Below are 17,203 nucleotides of genomic sequence, written 5' to 3'. Positions count from 1 at the left end.
TTTTTAATATTTTGTTGAGGATTTTTGTCCCTCTGTTTATCAGAGATATTTCTTGTCTGGTTTTGATATCAGAACCTTGTTGGCCTCGTAAAATGAGTTTGGCAGTGTTCTTTTCTTCTGCTTTTTGAAGAGTCTGAGAAGGTTCCACCACTTAATACCATTACACTGGGAGTTGGGATTTCAACAGCAAGTGCTGAATGAAGTAACTAAATATTGGGGGGTGACAGATATTCAAACCAAAGTGCTTATTCCCTGCAACATTTCTCTATCTCTCTCTTTCCTACATACACAAACACACACACCCCATTCAGATATATCTTGAATGATACGCTGGGTGTTGCCTGAGAGAATGTGGTGATAGATATTTCAAAAACATATACATATACCACTCCTTGACTCTCTTGCCTCATCTATTTGTCTTTTCCAGTTGAAGGCTAAAGAAGCATTAAACTATTAAATCTTTTATTGATGACATTTTTCCTACAGTAAAGCACAAGAAAGTGGGAGGTGGTTAAGTCTCTGACTCTGAAAGTGAATAACCACCTCGCAGAGATCCTGCTGTCACTTTCTCCAGGATCTCTGTATAGATTGGGTAGGAGGTTTGATAGGATGATGTGGAAAGAATACATTAATTCTGATATTTTTTAACAGGTACATTTTACACTTATGTATATTTCTTTCAGTTTCAGGCTTTTGTGCCCTTTTCTTGGTGTTTTGTTTGTAATTTCTATTTCCTCTGATTACTTAGCTTTCTCAGTATACCTATTTGAGTCTATTGCAAACAGTTTTACTTTCAGTTCAGTTTAGTCGCTCAGTCATGTCCAACTCCTTGTAACCCCATGGACTGCAGCACACCAGGACTCCCTGTCCATCACCAACTCCCAGGGTTTGCTCAAACTCATGTCCACTGAATCAGTGATGTCATTCAATCATCTCATCCTCTGTTGTCCCCTTATCCTCCCCCTTTCAATTTTTCCCAACATCAGGGTTTTTACCAATGAGTCAGTTCTTCACATCAGGTGATCAAAGTATTGGAGTTTCAGCTTCAGCATCAGTCCTTCCAATGAATATTCAGGACTGATTTCCTTTAGGATGGACTGGTTTGAACTCCTTGCAGTCCAACGGACTCTCAAGAGCCTTCTCCAACACTACAGTTCAAAAGCATCAATTCTTTGGTGCTCAGCTTTCTTTATAGTCCAACTCTCACATCCATACATGACTACTGGAAAAACTATACTCTTGATTAGACGGACATTTGTTGGCAAAGTAATGTCTCTGCTTTGTAACATGCTGTCTAGGTTGGTCATAACTTTTCTTCCAAGGAGTAAGCATCTTATAATTTCATGGCTGCAGTCACCATCTGCAGTGATTTTGGAGCCCTCCAAAATAAAGTCTGTCACTGTTTCCATTGTTTCCCCATTTATTTGCCATGAAGTGATGGGACCAGATGCCATGATCTTAGTTTTCTGAATGTTGAGCTTTAAGCCAACTTTTTCACTCTCCTCTTTCACTTTCATCAAGAGGCTCTTCAGTTCTTTTTCACTTTCTGCCAAAAGTGTGGTGTCATCTGCTTATTTGAGGTTATTGATATTTCTCCCGGCAATCTTGATTCCAGCTTGTGCTTCATCCAGCCCAGCATTTCTCATGATGTACTCTGCATATAAGTTAAATAAGCAGGGTGACAATATACAGCCTTGATGTATTTCTTTCCCTATTAGGAACCAGTCTGTTGTTCCATGTCCAGTTCTAACTGTTGCTTCCTGACCTGCATACAAATTTCTCAAGAGGCAGGTCAGGTGGTCTGGTATTCCCATCTCTTGAAGAATTTTCCACAGTTTGTTGTGATCCACGCAAAGGCTTTGGCATAGTCAATAAAACAGAGACAGATGTTTTTCTGGAACTCTTTTGCTTTTTCGATGATCCAACAGATGTTGGAAATTTGATCTCTGGTTTCTCTGCTTTTTATAAAACCGGCTTGAACATCTGGAAGTTCATGGTTCATATACTGTCGAAGCTTAACTTGGAGAATTTTCAGCATTACTTTGCTAGTGTGTGATATGAGTGCAATTGTGTGGTAGTTTAAACATTTGTAGACATTGCCTTTCTTTGGGATTGGAATGAAAACTGACCCTTTCCAGTCCTGTGGCCACTGTTGAGTTTTCAAATTTGCTGGCATATTGAGTGTAGCACTTTCACAGCATCATCTTTTAGGATTTGAAATAGCTCAACTGGAATTCCATCACCTCCACTAGCTTTGTTCGTAGTGATGCTTCCTAAGGCCCACTTGACTTTGCATTCCAGGATGTCTGGCTCTAGGTGAGTGATCATACTATCATGATTATCTGGGTCATGAAGATCTTTTTTGTATATTTCTTCTGTGTATTCTTGCCACCTCTTCTTAATATCTTCTGCTTCTGTTAGGTCCATACCATTTCTGTCCTTTATTGAGCCCATCTTTGCATGAAACCTTCCCTTGGTATCTCTACTTTTCTTGAAGAGATCTCTAGTCTTTTGCATTCTATCGGTTTCCTCTATTTCTTTGCACTGGTCACTGAGGAAGGCTTCTTATCTTTCCTTGTTATTCTCTCCCTTCAGGGAACTTCCATAAGCCTCTTATCCTCCTCCATCAGAGGGCAGACAAACTGAAAACCACAATTACAGAAAAGTGACCAATCTGATCATATGGACCACACCTTGCCTAACTCAGTGAAACTATGAGCCATGCCAATTTGGCCACCCAAGATGGACGAGTCATGGTGGAGAGTCCTGACAAAATGTGGTCCACTGGAGAAGGGAATGGCAAACCACTTCAGAATTCCTGCCTTGAGAAGCCCATGAACAGTATGAAAAGACAAAAAGATAGGACACTGAAAGATGAACTCCCCAGTTTGGTAGGTGCCCAAATCACTACTGGAGATCAGTGGAGCAATAACTCCAGAAAGAATGAAGAGCTGAAGTCAAGGCAAAGACAACACTCAGCTGTGGATGTGACTGGGGATAGAAGCAAAGTCCAATGCTGTGAAGAACAATATTGCATAGGAACCTGGAATGTTAGGTCCATGAATCAAGGCAAATTGCAAGTGGTCAAACAGGAGATGGCAAAAGTGAACGTAGACATTTTAGGAATCAGTGAACTAAAATGGACTGGAATGGGTGAATTTAACTCAAATGACCATTATATCTGCTACTGTGGGCAAGAATCCCTTAGAAAAAATGAAGTAGCCATCATAGCAAACAAATGAGTCCAAAATGCAGTACTTGGATGCAATCTCAAAAATGACAGAATGATCTCTGTTCATTTCCAAGGCAAACCATTCAATATCACAGTATTCCAAGTTTATGCAATGGCAACCCACTCCAGTACACTTGTCTGGAAAATCCCATGGATGGAGGAGCCTAGTAGGTTGCAGTCCATGGGGTCTCTGGGAGTTGGAGACGACTGAGTGACTTCACTTTCAGTTTTCACTTTCATGAATTGGAGAAGGAAATGGCAACCCACTCCAGTATTCTTGCCTGGAGAATTCCAGGGACAGGGGAGCCTGGTGGGCTGCCATCTATGGGGTCACACAGAGTCGGACACGACTGAAGCAACTTAGCAGAAGTAGTAGCATGCCCGAACCAGTAATGCTGAAGAAGCTGAGGTTGAAGCTATGAAGCTTCTATGAAAGCTTCTATGAAGACCTACAAGACCTTATAGAACTAACACCCCCAAAAGAAGTCCCTTTCATTATAGGGCACTGGAGGGCAAAAGTAGGAAGTCAAGAAACACCTGGAGTAACAGGCAAATTTGGCCTTGGAGTAAGGAATGAAGGCAGGGCAAAGGCTAACAGAGTTTTGCCAAAAGAATGCACTGGTCATAGCAAATACCCTCTTCCAGCAACACAAGAGAGGACTCTATACATGGACATCACCAGATGGTCAACACCAAAATCAGATTGATTATATATTCTTTGCAGCCAAAGATGGAGAAGCTCTATATGGTCAGCAAAAAGAAGACCAGGAGCTGATTGTGGCTCAGATCATGAACTCTTTATTGCCAAATTCAGACTTAAATTGAAGAAAGTAGGGAAAACCACTAGACCATTCAGGTATGACCTAAATAAAATCCCTTACGATTATACAGTGGAAGCGACAAATCGATTTAAGGCATTAGATCTGATAGACAGAGTGCCTGATGAACTATGGATGGAGGTTCATGACATTGTACAGGAGACATGGAGCAAGACCATCCCCAAGAAAAACAAATGCAAAAAAGCAAAATGACTGTCAAGGAGGCCTTACAAATAGTTGTGAAAAGAAGAGAAGCAAAAAGCAAAGGAGAAAAGGAAAGGCATACCCATTTGAATGCAGAGTTCCAATGAACAGCAAGGAGGGTTTTGCTTTACTCAGTAGCCATTTATCTATCTTTTTTTGAAGTCTACTTAGTAAATCTGTATATTCCCCTTAAGAGTTTCTTCTTACTACAGAAATATTCTCTTGTGCATATGTCATATTGAATAATAGATGAGAGTAGTTTAGAATCTATTTAACAATTTTCCACTGAAACCCGTGGAGGATTCATGTTGATGTATGGCAAAACCAAAACAATATTGTAAAGTAATTAGCCTCCAATTAAAAGAAATACATTTATATTAAACATTATGTAAATGAAATTTTAAATATAAATTTATTCTGTGTTTATGGACTAATTTTCTTTAATACACTTTATTTTCATAAACCATTATCATTAATTTATATTTGCTTCACTATTTTGTTGATCAGCATTGATTTAAAGAAAATGTATTTCACTGAACTTTATTCATCTGCTTATTTATTTAATAAACATTTAACAAGCACTTATCATGGTATTTAGAATATGTTCTCCGTCCATACTTGTTGAATGAGTGCATACAATGTGCAAACACTGTCCTAATAGAAGAAACACTGGGTAATTAAAGTATGCAAGGTCTTTCCTTCATTCAGGGGTGTGTTAGTGTGTGTGTGTGCCTTTATAGACACCTGTGTTTATATTTGTTATTGAATGTGGAGAGTGATTAATAAGTAAATTTTTATAGGTGTTTCAGATATCTTTCTCTATCTTTAATTTTTTTCTCTAGAATATTTTACAAATTTTCTTATTTATTTTTAGGAACTCTATAAACTAACATCATTTACCATTTTTATAACATTATTTGGAAATATTTCCCCATCTTTTGTGTATGATTTTAGGTTTGTATATGTGTATGGGAGGTTATGTGATCAAATTTATAACGTTTTAGTTTTTTGACTATGCCTTTAATGCAATGTTTCAAATGCCATTCTTCATCTCAAAATAACTTTTAATCAAGTTTATTTTCTACAAGTGATTTTATAATTCCACTAAGTAATATTTAAAACCTTACTGCATATAAATTTATTTTATTGTGTATGATGGTGTAATATTGTCACCAGTTAGGAATTATATCTTAGATATGTGGTATTTTTACTTAAAATTTCAAAATAAAAGTATATTATTTCATGATCTCATGGGTTTGACACCAAAAGAATAGGTAAAAATAGACACGTGAGAATATCTCAGATGGCTCAGTGGTAAAGAGTTCACCTGCCAGTGGAGGAGACACACAAGACATGGATTCAACGCCTGGGTCAGGAAGATACACTGGAGAAGGAAATGCAACTCACGCCAGTATTCTTGCCTGGGGAATCTCATGGACAGAGGAGCCTGGCAGGCTATACTCCATGGGGTTGCAATGAGTTGGACACGACTGAATGACTAAACACCAGCAGGACAGTAAAAGAAACAACAGTAGAGTGAAAAGGCACCTTACAGCAAATCATATAAGGGATTAATTTGCAAAATATATAAGAACACTACAGCTCAAGAGCAAAACAAAAGCAACAACAGCAAAACCTCTAATAAACTGATTAAAAAAATTAGTCAGGAACTAGCCATTTCTCCAAATAAGACATATGGATAGCTAACAGGTGTATGAAAATACACTGACATCTTTAATTATCAGAGAAATGTAAATGAAAACCACAATGAGATGTCATCTTACATCTGTCAAAATGGCTATAATTTAAAAAAAGACAAATGTTGACAAGGTTGTGGAGAAACTGGAACTCTTCTGGATATTTATCCACATTAAATGTGTATATTGCATCTCAAAACTATGACCAAAAAACCTGTATAATTTATAGTGATTTGCCTTTTCGTTCTGGTATTAAGTTTTTTCTCTCTGCTCTTGATTAGTATTGCTCAGTGTTGATCAGTTTTCAGTGAGCCATGTTTGAACAGCTTTCCTCTGTTGTCTTTGTCTTATGCTTACTTTCTTTTTTAGATTAACTTTATTTCTTTCTTTATTAATTCCAATCTTGTACATCCTTTAGGCTTTATGTCTCATATCCTAGCTTCTTAAATGAAAGCTTACATTTTTTCATTTTCTGTCTCTCCTCTTTTCTAAATCTAGGGTATAAATTTCCCTTAGACATTACTTTAGTTGCATTGGAAGAATTTAGTTACAGCATACCTTTGTTACCATTATTTCACAATATTTTCAAGTTTGAAAGTTATTTCCAGACCCAGGAATTCTTTGGAAGAATATTTCTTAATTTTCTCAGTAGGGATGGCTAAGTATATTTTCTTATTAATACTTAATTTCACTCTGTTCAAAGTAAATATTCTGTATAAATTCAATTCTCTGAAGGTTTTTGTTCTATCACATGATCATCAAAACATCTACTTCTGTTCTGTTGACTATGCCAAAGTCTTTGACTATGTGGATCACAACAAACTGTGGAAAATTCTTCAAGATATGGGAATACCAGGCCACCTGACCTACCTCTTGAGAAATCTGTATGCAGGTCAGGAAGCAGTAGCTAGAACTGGACATGGAACAACAGACTAGTTCCAAATAGGGAAAGGAGTAAGTCAAGGCTGTATATTGTCACCCTGCTTATTTAACTAATATGCAGAGTACATCATGAGAAATTCTGGGCTGGATGAAGCACAAGCTGCAATCAAGATTGCTGGGAGAAATATCAATAACCTCAGATATGCAGATGACACCACCTTATGGCAGAAAGTGAAGAACTAAAGAGCCTCTTGATGAAAGTGAAGGAGGAGAGTGAAAAAAGCTCAACATTCAGAAAACTAAGATCATGACATCCGGTCCCATCACTTCATGGAAAATAGATGGGGAAACAGTGGAATCAGTGACAGACTTTATTTTGGGGGGCTCCAAAATCACTGCAGATGGTGACTGTAGCCATGAAATTAAAAGATGCTTACTCCTTGGAAGAAAAGCTATGAACAACCTAGACAGCATATTAAAAAGCAGAGACATTACTTTGTGAACAAAGGTCCATCTAGTCAAGGCTATGGTTTTGCCAGTAGTCATGTATGGATGTGAGAGTTGGACTGTGAAGAAGGCTGAGCACTGAAGAGTTGATGCTTTTGAACTGTGGTGTTGGAGAAGACACTTGAGAGTCCCTTAGACTGCAAGGAGATCCACCCAGTCCATTCTGAAGGAAATCAGTCCTGAATATTCATTGGAAGGACTGATGCTGAAGCTGAAATTCCAATACTTTGGACACCTGATGGGAAGAAATGACTCATTTGAAAAGACTCTGATGCTGGGAAAGGTTGAAGGTGGGAGGAGAAGGGGACAACAGAGGATGAAATGGTTGGATGGCATCACTGACTCGATGGACATGAGTTTGAGTAAACTCTGGGAGTTGGTGATGGACAGGGAGGCCTGGCGTGCTGCAGCCCATGGAGTTGCAGTCAGACACGACTGAGAGACTGAACTGAACTGAACTGATGATCATTTAAAAATGAAAGTTTCCAGTGAATTTACAATAAAGTAAATAACAAGTTGTGTCATTGTTGGGTGTATTGCTCTATATTTGTTATTTAGCTAACTGTTGTTTACATCTGCTATATTCCTCATTCTTTTTTGTATACTTGGTCTGCATGCTATTGCAAAATGCATGTTAAAGTTCCCGCATTTTGATTATGATTTTGTCTATTTCTGTTCTTCGTTCTGTCAAGTATTATTCTATATGTCAAAGCAATGTTTTGACATTTTCTTGGATTTTAATATCTATAATATCTTCATTAAGGGTGTATCCTGTTATAATCATGAAAATGCCCTCTTTAACTCAATTAGCACATCTTGCTTTGAACTCTACTTTCTGTGACATTTATATAGCTATTCCAGTTTTCTTACAGTTAGGATTCACACAGTATGTACATTTTCCCCATCATTTTACTGTCAACCTTTCTTTACCCTCATATATAAGCTGAATATCTTCATGGTAGTATTTACATGGATTTTGTGGTTTTATCAAGATGGACATTAATTTGAAGTGTCTAATCAATTTACTGTAAGTGCAGTTATTGGTATTGTTGGGCTAGTATCTATCATTTACTTTTAATTGACCCACGTGCTTTATGTTCCTTTTTCCTCTCTTTCCCCCCTTCTTTTGTATTAAACAGATATGTTATTATTCCAAATTTTCCTTTTTCCTTGATTTTCAGCAGCTTTACTAGGTGTGGGAGTTTTCATGCCCATCCACCCATTTTTTAAAAACTCTCAGTTATTATATCTTCAAGTATTACTTCTGCTGCTCTGTCTCTCTGTCTTAGCTTCTCTTCTCCTCCTATCCCACTCCTCCTCCTTCTCATCTCTCATCTCTAGGACTCCTCTAAGTCAGTAATTTTGAGTTGAGTTCTATCTAAAATTCTTCTAAACTTATTAATTCAACTCTCTAGACATTTTATTTTCAGTTGGTAACTGTTCCTTGATTTTTATAGTTATAATTAGTTGTTAATGTTTTTCATCTTTTCACCCATTTATTCTCTCATTTCCTCTTTTTTCCTCAATATATTGATCATAGTTAAAATCTATATCTGCTAACTCCAGCACCTCTATCATGCGAGTCTCTGCCTTCTCTTATTTTCTTTTATTTCACTTTGTTAATATGTCATGTCATCCCATGTCTTCAGCATTGAAAAAAGGATCCTCCAGATACATTTTCTAACCCTTGAGAGGATTCATATTCTGTTTAGTTAAGCAAGTAGGAGAAGGGTTGAAGATCACTCAAATATATAAATACAACTGAGAACTGAGCTGTAACAAGTCTAGGTTGCGGTTTTGGTAGCACTCCATCCATCTCTTATCTCTGTCCATGTGGCATGGGCCTTCAAAGATTTTGGTTGATAACCTGGGTATTTTGGTAGCTCAGCACCCAAGAGAGTAAGGGAATATACACTCTGCTCTCCAAGACTTTTGACATAGATCTTTGGCTTTCTGCCAGCTTCATGGCTTGTATAATGAGCACATATTCGAGGAAAAAAAATCTGTTGTGTGAGAAAGGATTTCAGGTCTCCCAATTCTGTCTCACCACCAGGTAACCCCAAATTATGCTGGCTTCTCTGTCCAAATAGGAGTCCTCTGTTTCTCTGAGCCCAGATTCTGAGCCTTAACCTAGGCACCAAATTGGGAAATTCCTCCAGAGAAAAAGAAACTGTAGATCCTTGGCTAACATTGAAACATATTACATGATCTCCACTCTTTAGAATTTTAACATATTTAGTCCATGTTGTGTCCACACATGTCTGATACCTTTCAGTTCAGTTCAGTAGCTCAGTCATGTCCGACTCTTTGCCACTGCATGAATTGCAGCACGCCAGGCCTCCCTGTCCATCACCAACTCCCAGAGTTCATTCAAACTCACGTCCATCGAGCTGGTGATGCCATCCAGCCATATCATCCTCTGTCGTCCTCTTCTCCTCCTGCCCTCAATCCCTCCCAGCATCGGAGTCTTTTCCAATGATACCTTTACTTAAAGAAAATTTCCAGCATTTAAAGTTGTGTCTAACAAGACCATTGGTCTGCTTTCTCTTCCGTTCTTCATGGAAGTACAGAATTTGAGGTTTTATTCTCTACTTTTCACTTACTTAAACTACAACAGTGATAGACATCATTTAACCTTTCTTTCCATGACTGGTTATGTATCAAAAGAGAGAACAATGCAGTGTGTCTGTCAATATTGTTTGTTCAAAGGCTTTCAAGGCAGGAATATAACATATTTTTGCTCTTAGAGTTAGAAATACATATTTTCCCCTAGAGAACAAATAACTCCAAATTTTAGATAATAGCAATTCCTGACACAAAGTCCAAGGAGAGATTATATTCATTTGGGAGAAGAAGCTACATTCTGTGATTCCCAGTGGAATCTGGCCAATGTCAATCAATATCTTCTGACATCATCTCTCATGCAGGGTTGTTTAATCTACTCAAAGAGATTATACTTTTTGAAACTAAGTATCCAGATCTGGAGTTTGAAGCTTAGAATCATAAGTGAACTATTCTAGGGTAAACCATGGTGTCTCACAGACCATTTGTTTTTCAGTTCTCATGACTATACCAAGGAGAACGATTTTAATGATAGAGGATTCATGGCTGCTCCCCGAGGCTTCTGATGAGGCCACTGCCTGACTCTAAAGTCAAGGACCAAGAGTGTGTAGCTTATAAAGAATACATCCAGCTACCAGCCTAATCCTGTGACTCTGAACTCATTTAACCCCTCAGGGTAGAGAGACCAACATTTCCTGTAAATCTTTTTCAGATTCTGTGCAGAGCTCTACAAATCAGAATGTTAACTCTGATAGGACCTTGTAACACCATCTGTCTCAGACTACCTAGTAGTAATATTTCCTGTTTTTGTCCATTTTCATCCTTGTTATGCTCTTATCACTTCTATAAGAATCCAGATCCAAATGTTCCACAGGGCAATGACTCCGCAGCATCAGCTTCTGAAGAGAGCGCCCCCAACTACTCGGGTGAGGGTCCCACAGGACAGAAGATCTTTCTCATCTCCTGGTCAGCACCCCATTGCCCCATTTCTGTCTCCTCAGACAGCAGACAGCTCCGCCTGGTGGATGGGGGCGGGCCCTGTGCCGGGAGAGTGGAAATCCTTCACCAGGGTTCCTGGGGCACCATCTGTGATGACAGCTGGGACCTGGACGATGCCCGTGTGGTGTGCAGGCAGCTGGGCTATGGAGAAGCCCTCAGTGCCGTGGAGTCTGCTCCCTTTGGGGCGGGATCAGGACCCATCTGGCTGGATCACGTGTATTGTGGAAGAATGGAGTCCCACGTGTGGCAGTGGGCTTCCTGGGGCTGGGGGTGGCAAAACTGCGGTCATGACGGGGATGCAGGAGTTGTCTGCTCAGGTATGATCAGTGAATTGCCCACTGACTGAAAGAACAGAAAGTTCCAAGGAAGCTGGTGTCTGATCACCAGGGCAATAGATGTGTAAGCTAGAGACGTCTGAGATATCCTCCTTGAATGCATAAAGTATCTGTGAGTGATCAGTTCAGTTCAGTTGCTCAGTGGTGTCCGACTCTTTGCTACCCCATGGACCGCAGCATGCCAGGCTTCCCTGTCCATCACCAACTGCCGAAGCTTACTCAAACTCATGTCTATTGAGTCAGTGATGCCATCCAACCATCTCATCCTCTGTCTGCCCCTTCTTCTTCCATCTTCAATCTTGCCTAGAATCAGGGTCTTTTCAAAGGAGTCAGTTCTTCCCATCAGGTGTCCAAAGTATTGGAGTTTCAGCTTCAGCATCAGTCCTTCCAATGAATATTCAGGATTGATTTCCTGATGGGCTTCATTTGTTTCTACTTTTCCTTTTACAAGTCTCTGCTATTTCTTCTCCAGTGATCTTACCTGATATAGCTTAATCTATATCCCAATAAAAATTGATACTCATTTTTATATAATTTACTTTTGGAAGAGTGAAACATTTGCAAATCACCACATGCACCTGCTTTGCACAGTGAGCCCATGGGAGGAAAGGGGTAGAATGAGGATGTACCTTCCAGGATGGAGTCCTTTCTGTATATATAGTGCGAGACACATTTTTGTGCTAGGTTAGTTGTGGAGGCACAGGGGACATCACCAAGCAAATCAGAGAGGAACTTATGGATTTGTGCCAAATTGCAAGTCCCCTTTGAAAATTTAGATTTGAATATTCATAGATCTTTGACTGGTAGGACAATAGAGTTGTGGATGAAATGTTCTGAGTCTGGGTTCTCCTTTCATTGTTACTAGAAAGGATTGTCTGTTCTTTTTTTTCTTTAAAACCTCTGTATAAACCAAAATTTTGGAGGAACACTTAGCCACACACTGACAAGTCAAAGATATAGTCAATAAAATGTGAATTTCTATGTTTTGTGGTAATAAATTATATTTTATACCTGATGTCTTCAATGATATAAGAGAATTGTGTTTGGGGGCTTGTTTGATAGGAACAGGAGTAAGAGGACACCTGTAATTTTTGAAGAAGGTGGAGGAGACTTATAGTAGCTAAGAGGAAAAAGAAGAGCAATGAGAGATGTCAAAGGCCATATGGGGTTCTCTGAGCATCACTGCGGGTCCAGGTGTGGTGTGGAGGATGCTATGTGTGCCTAAGGATACAGGAGGTCTGTACAGCAAGAGACCAGACAAGGATGTATTTTTATTATATTTAATACCTTTATCCACTCACACCAGCCTCCTATTGCACAAATTTTCTTACAATTTTCACACACATATCCTTTCATATAAAATTTAAAATCAAGTAGAAAATAAAAAAGAAATAATAATATGTCTCAGAAGTATCTATCCTGATGTGTACAAGACTTTATGGATTATTCAGCATATATTTGAGTGTTTAGCATGTATCTTGGTATATGAAACAGCATACAAGAAATATTTCTTTCTTGTTCTTTTTAAATTTGTAATCTCATGGGATTGATATAGAAACTAACAACCTGTTAAGTAAAAATGTTTTAATTAGAATGTGTATCCTATGACCAAACTCCCAGCCAGACCACACCAGATGTCCTAACCTGGACTGGGGAGTTGAAAGTGGGTAAGTAACAAAAGGCTAGCAGATCATCCTGGCTCTTACCATTCCCTCTTGGATAAGTGGTCAAGCTGGTCCTTTGATTCATTAATTTCTATAGTGTCTTTTCTGTTCTCTCCTGTTCTCTATAGTAGATTTTTATTCTGTTGACATATTCTTTCTGAACCTTCAATGTTCTCATACTTATGAAATCAGAGTCCTTTACCAGAAAGAATTCCACCGTGTACATAAATAATTATAAGCACAGTCAGAAATCAGGCAAATGTATTTAAAAGTTGTTCTTTATGATGAGAAGTTTTATTTTTTTCATTAGGTTACCTTTCCTCTCTCCAAAATGTGGTCCCTGAAGGTCAAATCATGTTGTGAGTCTTTCCCTTAGTCTCCCTCTTTCAGTTTCATACTCCATCCACTCCCAGTTTAACCTACCCCTCACCCCACCCACACTCCACTCCTACAGAAGTTCTTCCCTTTCAGAGTCTCTTTTCCATCCATTTGTAGCTCTTAGGATTGTTTTCTCTTGTCTGCAGTGGGAGAAATGGGAAAGGGAAACAGGGTTAGGTCGCAGATGGAAGGAGCACATGGGTAAAATGTGTTAAAAACTTGCTGGACAAATATTTTCCCCAAATCTTTGTTCATCCATATTGAGGCTTTTGTAATGTAGAAATCTGTAAATTATACATGGCTGTTTGCTCTGTCTTCTCTTCTTCTCCCTCTCCTTTTTTTTTTTTTTTTTTTTTTTTTACAGCATGATGACTTTTTCTCAAGAAATAGGAAAGTAGTTTGTAGTTAGCATATGAGTGCGTGTTAGGTCTCTTCAGTCATGTCTGACTCTTTGTGACTCTATGAACTGTAGCCCATCAGGCTCCCTCATCCATGGGATTCTCCACGACAGAATACTGGAGTGGTTGCTATGCTCTCCTCCCAGGGATTTAACTTGTGCATTGGCAGGGGGCTTCTTTACCACTAGTGCCACCTGGGAAGTTCCATTTAGCATATAGATAGAATTTAAAAACATTAAATTACCTTCACTCCATAGCATTTGCTAAGATTCTCATGTGTTGGAAGAAAACCAGTAATATGAACTAATCAACACAGTTAGTCATCTTGTATAGTCCCACTGAGAACTCATTCTCTCCTGGGTTCATTGGTAAATCCTAGGCTTTCTTGAAAGATGGCTAGGACCAACCCTTTCTCCTATGACTCTGACCTTTCTTCATATTCAAACTCATCTTTGGACAATTTCTTTTCACAATTCAAGTTGGATAAGAAATTCTTGGAATTTTTCACTATCAGAGATTATGAGAAATATATGGGAAACATAAGAAGTAGACTTGTTATAATATCTAGCTTTCCTTCCATTAGCCATAAGTCTGTTTATAGACTGACCTGCACTCAGATCTCTCGATTGATTTCCCTTGTATCAGTGACTTGAGTATTGACTCCTGAGAAAAATCTGGCTGGACTTCTAGCCCCAGAAATGTCAGATGGCCTTCTAACCTTGTCTGGATCTTAGTTCTCTAAACTCTTGAATCCCAAGGACCTATTTCACTCTGGGTTAGTTCAGTTCTGCACCCAAGTCTGATGCCCATTGCAGTGCAGTTTCCTTGGGCCCTATAGTTTCCAGACCCTTAAATGAGGAATTCACATCATAACCAACATCAAATTTGGTTTTTGGAATTCAGCCATTCTAAACTGACTCTGCAAATCCTTCTGGATTTCTCTTCTGACACTCACCCGTGAAAATGCAATTCTGACACTGTCAAATTTTCTGTTCATGCCTCAGTCCTGGAAAAAAAAGCTTTCACACCATTGCCTGTGACATGTTTCCAGTTGCCAAGCCAGGATCATGAACGTGCAGTGGGTTTATTTATTTGTTTCTCTCAGGATTTGTGCATCTGGTTGGAGAGGATGGACCCTGCTCAGGGCGAGTAGAAGTTTATTCTGGAGAAGACTGGATTCCAGTGTCTGATAGAAACTTCACATTCCCCACTGCCTAAGTCTTCTGTGCAGAGCTGGGGTGTGGCAAAGCTGTGTCAGTCGTGGGACATGAGCTCTTCAGAGACTCAGATGGCCGAGTCTGGGCTGAAGAGTTCAGTTGTGAGGGGGAGGAGCCTAAGCTCTGGTCCTGCCCCAGAGTGCCCTGTCCAGGGGGCACTTGTCACCACAGTGGAGCTGTTCAGCTTGTCTGTTCAGGTGAGATGTAGGTCAGGACTAACCTCCCTGCACACTCTGTTCAGGTCAGAAATCATGAGATATTTCTGAAATTCTATTATCTCGTATCCAGCATACTCAGAAGTCCGGCTCATGACAAACGGCTCCTCTCAGTGTGAGGGGCAGTTGGAGATGAACATTTCTGGACGATGGAGAGTGCTCTGTGCCTCCCACTGGAGTCTGGCCAATGCCAATGTTGTCTGTCCTCAGCTTGGCTGTGGAGTCGCCATCTCCACCCCCGGAGGACCACACTTTATGGAAGGAGGTGATCGGATATCAACAGCCCGATTACACTGCTCAGGGGCTGAGTCCTTCCTGTGGAGTTGCCCTGTGACTGCTCTGGGTGGTCCTGACTGTTCCCGTGGTAACACAGCCTCTGTGATTTGCTCAGGTAAGAGAGAGGGAAAGGCTACTGATACGTAGGATGCTTCTGGTGTGAAATGTCCCCAAGAACAGAGGGTGAGGGAAAACTGGCTTTAAAAGGTAATTTCTCTTTTTAATAACTACTTTATATTATTGTGATTTTTTTTCACCATACATCAGTATGGATTGACAGTAGGCATCCATTTGTCCCCTCCATCCTGTCCGCTCCTCCCATCTTCCTCCCTACCCCATCCCTCCAGATTGTCACAGATCACCAGATTTGTGAGCCCTGCATTATACATCAAACTCTTGTCTATCTATTTTGCATATGGTAATGTATATATTTCAATGGTATTCTCTCAAATCATCCCCCCTGTCAACAAATAGATTCAAGAGATTAGATCTGATAGAGTGTCTGAAGGACTACGGACAGAGGTTCATGACGTTGTACAGGAGGTGGTGATCAAAGCCATCCCCAAGAAAAAGAAATGCAAAAAGGCAAAATGGCTGTCTGAGGAGGCCTTACAAATAGCTGAGAAAAGAATAGAAATGAAAAGCAAAGGAGAAAAGGAAAGATATACCCATCTGAATGCAGAGGTCCAAGGTATATCCGGAGAGATAAGAAAGCCATCCTAAGTGAAGAATGCAAAGAAATAGAGGAAAACAATAGAATGGGGAACACTAGAGATCTCTTCTAGAAAATTAGAGATACCAAGGGAACATTTCATGCAAAGATGGGCACAATATAGGACAGAAACAGTATGGACCTAACAGACCAGAGGATATTAAGAAGAGGTGGCAAGAATACACAGAAGAGCTACACAAAAAATCTTAATGACCCAGATAATCTTAATAACTCAGATAATCACTCACCTTGAGCCAGACATCTTGGAGTCCAAAGTCAAATGGGCTTTAGAAAGCATCACTACCAACAAAGCTAGATGGAATTCTAGCTGAGCTATTTCAAATGATGCTGTGAAAATGCTGCACTCAATATGCCAGAAAATATGGAAAACTCAGCAGTGACCACAGGATATGGAACAATGGACTGGTTCCAAATTGGGAAAGGAGTGCGCCAAGGCCATATATTGTCACCCTGCTTATTTAACTTATATGCAGAGTACATCATGAGAAATGACAGGCTGGGTGAAGCACAAGCTGGAATCAGATTTCCAGGAGAAATATCAATAACCTGAGATGTGCAGATGACACCACATTTATGGCAGAATGTGAAGAGGAACTAAAGAGCCTCCTGATGAAGGTGACAGAGGAGAGTGAAAAAGCTGGCTTAAAACTCAACATTCAAAAAATGAAGATTATGGCATCTGGTCCCATCACTTCATGGCAAATAGATGGGGGAAACAATGGAACCAGTGGCAGACTTTATTTTCTTGGGCTCCAAAACCACTGCAGATGATGACTGCAGCCACAAAATTAAAAGACGCTTGCTCCTTGAAGGAAAAGCTATGACCAACCTAGACAGCATATTAAAAAGCAGAGACATTACTTTGTCAACGAAGGTCCATATAGTCAAAGCCATGGTTTTTCCAGTAGTCATGTATGGATGTGAGAGTTGGACCATAAAGAAGGCTGAATGCTGAAGATTTGATGCTTTTGAGTTCTGGTATTGGAGAAATCTCTTGAGAGTCCCCTGGACTGCAAGGAGATCAAACCCATCAATCCTAAAGGAAATCAGTCCTGAATATTCATTAGAAGGACGGATGCTAAAGCT

The 17,203-nt window shown here is 39.6% G+C and overlaps 1 pseudogene; it reads left to right on the top strand.

The window, feature by feature from the left end:
* The window catches only part of LOC129644153 (antigen WC1.1-like), a 70,525-nt pseudogene that overhangs the window by 39,081 nt on the left and 14,241 nt on the right, over positions 1 to 17,203 (top strand).

This window comes from Bubalus kerabau, chromosome 1 (genome assembly GCF_029407905.1).
Source record: "Bubalus kerabau isolate K-KA32 ecotype Philippines breed swamp buffalo chromosome 1, PCC_UOA_SB_1v2, whole genome shotgun sequence".
Classification (NCBI taxonomy): Eukaryota; Metazoa; Chordata; class Mammalia; order Artiodactyla; family Bovidae; genus Bubalus; species Bubalus kerabau.
This window is presented reverse-complemented; position numbering and strand designations above follow the sequence as displayed.